The sequence below is a fragment of the Nannobrachium achirus genome, assembly GCF_963921795.1.
Source record: "Nannobrachium achirus genome assembly, chromosome: 10".
Lineage (NCBI taxonomy): Eukaryota > Metazoa > Chordata > Actinopteri > Myctophiformes > Myctophidae > Nannobrachium > Nannobrachium achirus.
In genome coordinates this window covers 31,583,304-31,592,515 of record NC_137819.1, presented here as the reverse complement: position 1 = coordinate 31,592,515, position 9,212 = coordinate 31,583,304, and the positions used below count along the sequence as shown (strand labels likewise).

General features: G+C 42.3%; 1 protein-coding gene across 1 annotated transcript in view; it reads left to right on the top strand.

Annotated features, from left to right (window-relative positions):
• Positions 1-1,955, top strand: part of cdc42se1 (CDC42 small effector 1) — a 25,069-nt gene extending 23,114 nt beyond the window's left edge. The window contains exon 5 of the mRNA XM_080734485.1: positions 51-1,955. The gene's annotated coding sequence lies outside the window, so the exon portion shown is untranslated. The remainder of the gene's footprint in view (positions 1-50) is intronic.
• The last annotated feature ends 7,257 nt before the right edge of the window (positions 1,956-9,212 follow it).

The window sequence follows — 9,212 nt, the reverse complement described above, 5'->3', positions numbered from 1 at the left end:
TAAAGGCGTTATACAAATGCACCATTTACCATTCTCTTCTTTTGTTTCAGACATCAGAGAAATCCCAGTGAGTTAAGAAGCCAACCCTACGCCCAGGCCCTCTACTACAACCTGCCACCCAGACCCTCTACAACTGTCCACACAGACCCTCTACATCCTTCACACCTTCACCCAGAACCCCTACAAGCCCTGACACACCAATCTGACTTGCAAAGAGCTAACGGACACTCATTGGATGATTTTTCGTCACTTTGCGTCTCCGGTAAAAGTTTGCCTGGAACTCACTGCAAGGACTACACCTGACGGTCAGCTAATGACCGACCTCTGTGACTGATACTCATCTGTATCATATCAGAGCCGAGTTCCAAAGCAGAGATGAATAACATCATTCACGAGTAACACATTAAATTATAATCCATGCAATCCAGCTGGGTGTTGGAGTTTCCCAATAATTACCGTCATGCTGACTTTGACAGGACCACAGACGATTGATTGAATGCACTTTGAATGGGTTGTGGATGAATGCGTCTCCTTTATGGAGATAAAGTGTGACATGGGACCAGGCTGGACTTGGAATGCGAATGAAATGGACTTTCTCTGAGTTGTTGTGACAAGAAGCTAAACTAGCTTTATGGTTTGAATAGCAGCAATCACAATACAAGTGCACTACAACACCAAGACAAATGAACACTGGATTATGTTCCATAATGGATATATAGTTTGTTAACACTTTTGGAGCGGAACAGAGTAATTTAACTTGTTTTTTACTTCCATCACGCTGGTATTTAATGATTTGGAAGTAAGCAAAGCCATAGCCTATACAGTTATGTATGAGCCGTTTCAGAACTAACATTACAGATTTTTGAACATTCAATTTAAACCTATTGCTGACACTAGGCAGGCTGCCGTACGAGTTGATACACTATTGGCTTGCTGGGCGATATTACGGAATTGACACATTTGGAATACAAAAACAAACAGAGCATTTATGTCTCTTTATCTGTCTTTTGCTTGCTTGCAACTTACTAATTTCTGTTGCTTAATCAAGCTCTGATTTGTTTCCGGCTGAACAGCCAATCACAGACAGAGGTCTTGCTCACCTTTGACCTCCGCTGTTTCAACATTTTCAGTCAGGTGTACGGCCACCGTGATTGGCCGACTCCCGCAAACCAGTGATGTTTTAGATTTTTTCGGAGGCATACGATAATCTACCTGCGGGTGGTCGAGGAAATTCGCTGCCGCGTTTTCAATCGTTAGAGGGCTTCGCATTCTTTCAATTTCTGCATGTCATACTACATGTATAGCGTAAACACGGTGGAACACACCACTGCCGCCAACAGTGCGAGACACCGCTAAAACTACTGCCAATTATTGGTCGCAGATACTTAAGGAGGGCTTTTCGCCTGCCGTCGGCTTGGTGTTTCAGGGCCTTACCTTTACCCACAATTAATTAAAAATATGTCTACATTTCAATCTAGTCTGCAGCTAATAGTTAGGATGGGGTAAATGCAGAGGTCACATTTCATGTATGAGTAAATGTACAGTGACAAATAGCCAAAAAACAACTAAAGGTCTGAGGCCATTTTCTAGCCAGTAAAAGTATCAAAATGGCAGTATTAAACAGACGTATTCAAAATCACAAAGCGATGATTTCCATGAATACCAAGGGAAAATCGCGCTCTTTCGAACGACCATCATTTCGACCGGAGGGTTAGCGACTCATTCCACGGAGGTTAGGGTTAGGGTGAGGGTTAGAGTCGGGTTTCGAAAAGATGACATGTAGTAACAGCGACACGCTCCCGAATACCAATCAGCCTGTAGTAAAAAGTAGGCTACTAGTCACATAAAGTTAGCAAGTTGGACTGCTAGCCTGTTGAATTTAACTAGTTGTAGCACCAGCTGGTGTCTCAGGTCTACCTACTCTACTCTACACACACACACACACACACACACACACACACACACACACACACACACACACACACACACACAGTCATCAGGGGAATGGACTACCAGCGGCCTCCACACCTGCTTCTGTTACCTCGGGAACGCCTAAAGACAGGACTACATCTCCCAGTGTAACTTTCAGCCCTGTCTCCACTACTATCTACTACTACAAGCATATCTAGAAGTGCCACCAAATCCAGACTTGGAGCACAACAACACATGATGGCGCTAGAGTGCAATCTAGACCAGGATTTCAAGACCTATCTTTTTGTTATTGTATTATTATTGTAGATTGTACTTTAATTAATCCCCTCCCAAACATGACATCATCAGACAACCATTCCCAGGATTGCCTTTCTGGAAAAAGTCAGGTTTCTTTTTTGGAGATTGTTTGTGACTCACGATGATGTTTCAAATTCCCTCTCGGTAAGGAAAACCACACATCCCAGAATTCACGGAGTGCTTTTCCAGTTTGACCCCTGGGGACAAACAGAGCACATGTCCCACAATCGTTTTCAGAACCTTTCATCGTCTTCCTACTTTGTTCTTTGTTTTTTACCATCTGAGATGACCTCATTGGATTTCAGTTCCCACGATGCATTTCTCTGCCCTGGGTCCAGGTCTAATTCAGGAGCTGACGAGATGAGAAATGACTCTTGTTTTTAGATGACGGAAAACCCCCCTCTACACTTGACCAGACTGCGAGTGTGTGTGTGTGTGTGTGTGTGTGTGTGTGTGTGTGTGTGTGTGTGTGTGTGTGTGTGTGTGTGTGTGTGTGTGTGTGTGTGTGTGTGTGTGTGTGTGTGTGTGTGTGTGTGCGTGCGTGCGTGCGTGCGTGCGTGCGTGCGTGCGTGCGTGCGTGCGTGCGTGCGTGCGTGCGTGCGTGCGTGCGTGCGTGCGTGCGTGCGTGCGTGCGTGCGTGCGTGCGTGCGTGCGTGCGTGCGTGCGTGCGTGCGTGCGTGTGAGAGAGAGAGGGGCGTAGATTTGTTGTAATGTTCTATTCTAGAATACTGTAACAAGTGTTCTTTGTGCTCTGAGATTCCATTTAATTTCTGTGTGTGTGTGTGTGTGTGTGTGTGTGTGTGTGTGTGTGTGTGTGTGTGTGTTTGTTTGTGTATATTTACATACTGTACATTTTTTTACTTCTTCTGGGTTCTTAAAGGAGTAGTTCACCCCCAAAATGACTTGCTATTGATTACTCACACCATGGAGACTTGAGTTCAATCATATTTTTTGTTTTTTGTCGCATTCCTAAGACAATAATTTGATTACAATAAAATTACCCCATTGGGGACCCAAATGCATTGGGGTCCCCATCCGGAATCAATGGGGGTAATTTTACTATAATCAATTTTTTGTCTTTGGAATGCAACAAATACAACAATATATTATTGAACTCAAGTCTCCATGGTGTGAGTAATCAATAGCAAACAAGTCATTTTGGGGGTGAACTACTCCTTTAAATGCTTTTTTGAGGGATTCAGAATTGGTTGAAGTCTTCTTCTGGTTCTCAACATGGGGTTCGGGGACCACCACAGGGTCCAAATGCGTCTGCAACTCTGAGAGTGTACAAATGGAACACTCTCAGAGTTAAATTAACACTGGGGTCCAAAAGATTTCATTAATAAAAGTAAACCTATTATATTTGTTCACTCAGCGTTACAGACCTGGAATGGTCCAAATGTTGGGCCCAGGACCAGATGTTGGGAAACAGTGTTCTAAGAGGGGACCACCTGTTCTGGGTCTCCATGATGACGTGATAGCAGTGTTTATGATGAGCCTGGGACCATTGTAGAGGTCTTCTCCTGTCCTGAGTGAGGGGCTCTAACAAACATTTCCGGGGTCCCTGTGTGAGACTTTCAATGTTCAGATGTTGTTTTCAATGTTTTGTTGTTATTACATGTGTGTAGGCCTTGTTTGTTGATTGATTGATTGATTGATTGATTGAATACTTTATTAGCAGTTTGCAAAACTCACAGGAAAGTACAGTTCCATTCAAGGACTGCTAAGAGGATTTTAAACCCAAGAAAACCTATGGCTTGTTTCCACTGGCGTCCTGTGTGTGTACTCAATGTTGTACATATTTTTAGTTGTTTGTCAGTCAGAGAAGTGATTTCAAACAGAGGCCCTAGTAACTGATTTCATTTCAACCCCAAATTTGCTCATTTTAGACTTCCTTACCATAATCAGTTAACGGATGGTAATCATGGAAAGTGATGGCACATGGCAGAGCTATTGAGAGAGAGAGACTCTCATATAGTTCCGTAATAAACACATATACAAATACATGTTCATATAATAGTCAATATTCAATGATGTATTGCCAAAACAAACATACAATTGATTTGGAATGTGTTTAGGTGTGCTCAAACTTTGAGCCTCAAAAGGTAACAACAACAAGAATGTGGAAGTAATGTTTGAGTTACCATTAGTTCCAAACAAATATTGTGTAGTTCCTAACATGTAATCTCATAATGACTGTCATTGAAGCACACCAAATTAACCACGTGATCAAAGACTGCCGTAACTCTCTCTTTCTATGGATCTGGTACAGTGTATTTGCCAGTTGTATGACCACAGCATTTCAAATTATGTTTACCTCTGTTGCGTTTCCTGGATACCAAATAAACAAACCTTGTCCCAAGCCAGCTGTTAGCTTAGCTATAGCTGGGTATTTAAGGTTCAGTAGTGATCATAGTAGTCTCCGGGATTCCTTCCATCATTAGCTAACATGTTATACCAAGTTCACTTTGTTTCATATAATATCAAGGTCCTTATCCACCCCTTAAAGCAGTATTTTGTAGAAAAAGCACAATTTTTTCAGCATCATTAAAAGCTGGCATGACCCTATACAGTGAATTGTCCCACTTGTATGTAATTAAGAACACTCAGGAATTTACAGTGTAAATCCTTATTAGGGTGAGGGGAAAGTACAGAACAATAAGCAGAGATCAGTTCATCATGACTGAACACTATGATCATTAAATATTGTCGATGGCAGGCAGAAACCAACTATCTCCAATTTTCAACCTTTTTATTTGTTTTAAATGCTATTGTGCAACCTTTACAGCAGGGATGTGCTGGCAATTGGGAAAAGCGGGACAACTCCCGAACGGCCGGTTCATTCCCAGCCGGTCCATTAGGAAAAAAATATAAATAAAATGTCAGCCTTCTTTCCATTTTGGGGGCTGGGCGGCCAACAAAGTAAATCGTCACTGTCGGGCAGAAACCTCGTATCTCCAAGTTTCAAATGTATACATTTTTCCTGCTTCATCATTACAAGGCCGTTGCACAAACGTAGTGAAAACAGCAGATCTATAAGCACACAACGCCTCGCGGTGCGAGGCGCTGTGTGCGTGTAGATCGGCTGTTTTCGAAATATAACTCATGTAATTGGCCCACTGGCTTGTCACTTGTCATGATCTGAAATGGCAAATCTTGAGTAGCAGCAGCGCTATAGAGAGAGATCTCTCTCTCTATAGCGCGCAATGAGGGCCTCTCCAACTCTTTCCCGGGCTGAATCAGGGGCCCAGCATGTCCCTGCTTTACAGTACGTCTCTGTGTGGGTTTTACAAATATTGAACCAATTCATATCTTTTTTTATTCGTTTCATTTCTTCTTTTTCATTTATTTTGGACATAGTTGGTTTCTGCCCAACAACAGAGATTATACACGTTCCCTGGTCATTATGGTGATTATTAAATATACAAATATCCTGGCATATCTCACCTGTATTAAAGGGAAACATTGCCTATTTGTAACCTAAATACTATTGTTCTGCTGTGAGGACATCACCTCATACTGTATGCATGTATACAGTTTAGGAAACATTGCTTGTGCTCATATTCTGTTTGACGTTCAATATTGCAGACACAGTCACAGGCATAGGGTATTCTTGTTTTTGTTATCTCACATCAGAACAGCAGTATTTAGGTTGAAAATGTTCCCCGTTGACCTCAATTCATAATTTATAAGTTAAGATTTTCCACACATGCTTCTCATTGTTGAATTGCTTTAATGTTGACAGCTTTATTGTTGTGAGATTTGTTTTTGTTTGAATGTGGTTGCATTATTGTACACTGCTGTTTTGTTATAATTCACTGACGCGTCATTTGCATTTTATCACTTTTGTTTCATACTGATGGAATTGCACCTGTCCTTTCTATAAAGTCTATTGTGACTGATGTGGTCTCTACTGTGTCTCTACTGCTTTTGATTTAGAAGGGACACTGCATATTAATGACCAAGATTTATTAAAGATGCTAATTGACATCCACAGTCCCCACAGAAAAAAGAGAAAAACAGAAACAGGCTGACAGTGGAGTACATTAAATTACATGTGGAAACAGAGCATAAAACAAAGAACAAATAAAAGAACAAGGTACAAAGGTGCAAAGTATATCATTTAAGGCTAAAAAGGTCCACTTGCCTCTTGTAGTATTGCATTGGGAAATTAATAGCGTTTTAGAGGGAAATATACATTTGTGCTAAAGTATGATAATATTTCTACTGTAGACAATACCTCTGTTTCAGTGAGTGTGTTGACATGTACAGTAAGTCATTTGGTGAATTATATATTAATTGGGAGATGGATTCCAGAAAAGGGCTTAAAGTGAAAGTATGCACAAGAAGCTGTACATTGTAATATTTTGTTTGTTGCTCTATCTACCTCTCAGCTTTCCTACTGTCTATCTCTCCTATACACTGTCTCCCTTTCCTCTCTCCATTAACTGTCTGTCTCTCCTACACTGTCTCCCTCTCCTACGATGTCTCCCTCTCAGCTTTCCAACTGTATGTCTCTACGAGTCTCCTACGCTGCCTGTCTCCCTCATTATTATTGTATCCGTAGGAGATGCCTTGTAAAGGAGCGCTTGTTTTCAGTGGACACGACGGAGGCACGCCATTTCAAGCAGACTTGATCCACGTGAGACATCGCCGAGCGAGCGAGAGAGTCGCCCGCGTCGAGCGTTGCAAAGTCTGCTTGAGCCGACTCAATGCCGTCCAAGTTATGTCACTATAGGGACGGAATCGTAAATATTCGTCCCCCCATGCACTTTCTGCACCTCCGCGCGGTCCAAGTGTACACAACGGAGCGATCCCTGCCTCCGTTTCGGCCAATCACAAGCCGCGGCCAACAAGGCATCTCCTACGGACACCATAATCGCCTCCCTCTCAGCTTTCCTACAGTCTGTCTCTCCAACATCTGTCCACCAGGTGGTGCTGAAAACACCAAAACAAATGTCTCAGCTATGCACAACTCTAGGTTGCCTTGGTTACCGGAGGTAATGTACAACAACACACAACAGTCAGAGACACAAAGTGATTCATTGTTGCTGTTTGCGTAACCTCTGCTCACTGCATGCCGAGAGGAGAGGAGAGGACGAAGGGAGGGGGCGGTATAAGGGTGCAAATCCACTCTTTCCATGCCACACCTGAAGGCAGCATTCAAGAAAATTGCCTTTTCCAAACTCTCCTGAACTTGAATGCAGAATCTTATGATGAAAGAATTGCCCTCTCTGTGTAGAAATCAAGCATGGAAAATAGCCGACCTCCAAGCTCTGCGACGTGTTGTGAGCTTGGAGGTCTGCTATTTTCAATATTTTCACCAAAAGGCCCTTTTAGAAATGTCAGCCCCTGCCTCTCTAACATTCTCTGCACGTCCCTGGGAGGTGGATGAGAAGAAGGAGTGAGCAGTGATGTGAGTCTCATGATGTCTAAATGTGTCTGGGTTTTATTGGATTTACAACACTGTCTGCACCTCCACACACAAACACATGCACAAGCACACATGCATGCACCACCAGTGGTGGCACAAAAAGTGCACGCAAGTACTTTTACTTACTTTGCAGATTTAGATTATTATCACAATGCGCACATTAACATATTTTATATCAACTATTATCAACTATTACCGAAACATTTCAAACATTTTGAAAACTCGAAAAATACTTACAGTATGGTAAGTATATTACGTGTGTGTGTGTGTGTGTGTGTGTGTGTGTGTGCGTGCGTGCGTGCGTGCGTGCGTGTGTGCGTGCGTGCGTGGGTTAATGAGTGGTAATATTCCCTCTAATGTCTCTCCAGTGTGTTATGTCTGCAGATAACAAACATGACCTCATCCTCGCTTTTAGGAGCTCCATTACAAACTCCATAGAAACACTGTTCTGTGTGTGTGTGCACGTGCGTGCACGTAAGCCTGTGTCTGAATGAGAGTGTGTATGTGCAGGCGTGCATGTGTGTGTGTGAGAGATTGGGAACAGGACTGTATTTATATAGTCCAGTAACAACACAGTAGTACCCTGTGTTTGATGACAGATGTGTGCGTGTGTCGTGTGTGTGTGTGTGTGTGTGTGTGTGTGTGTGTGTGTGTGTGTGTGTGTGTGTGTGTGTGTGTGTGTGTTTATGAATGTGTGAAGTGTGAATGTTTGTACTGTGGTTGGGTTTGTTGATTATAAACATCACTTCAAGTCTCATTTCCTACACACACTCCTCATTTATACACACACAAAAAACAACACACAAAACTATTGCACTGTTGCACACACCTACAGTACTGTATATAATACACGCACAAAACACTCACCTTATTATACAAACCTAACACACACACACACACACACACACAAACAGTGTTCCTGTTTATTGAGTTTCCCCAGCTACCTCACTTCCTGTCCCAGCCAGACTCTATTTCCTGCCCACAGGCAAACACATGCACGTCGCACGCACATACGCGGGCACATACATATACAGTGCACACAGAAAATCTCTCTCTCTCTCTCTCTCTCTCTCTCTCTCTCTCTCTCTCTCTCTCTCTCTCTCTCTCTCTCCTATTCAGAGCCAACCTGGCCTGGCGGAGATCTGCACTCTGCACTTTTCTAGTTGAATATGTTCTGGTTTGGGGTGGACAGATCATCACAGTCATGTTGATGTCTTTCAAATTTATTGTCAAAATATTGCACTCAGTCAAATATTGCATTCATTTGTCAAAGAGGAAATGTTCTTTTAACGAGAAACCATAATTAAAAAAAAGTTATAATTGGCCTATGTTTTCTTTTCATCCTCTAATAATTTAATACACAATGTCCATGATATCAGAAGAAGAAATATAAATACTGGATACGTTTTCCATCTAACACCCTTTTATTAGATCATATTATTCAAACATTAACCCTTGAGTCCCTATTATTCTGGGGCGAACATTAGGCAAAAATGGCCGATTTACAGGCTCAAGTTGTAAGCTCTTAGATCGACTATTTTCGTCTGAG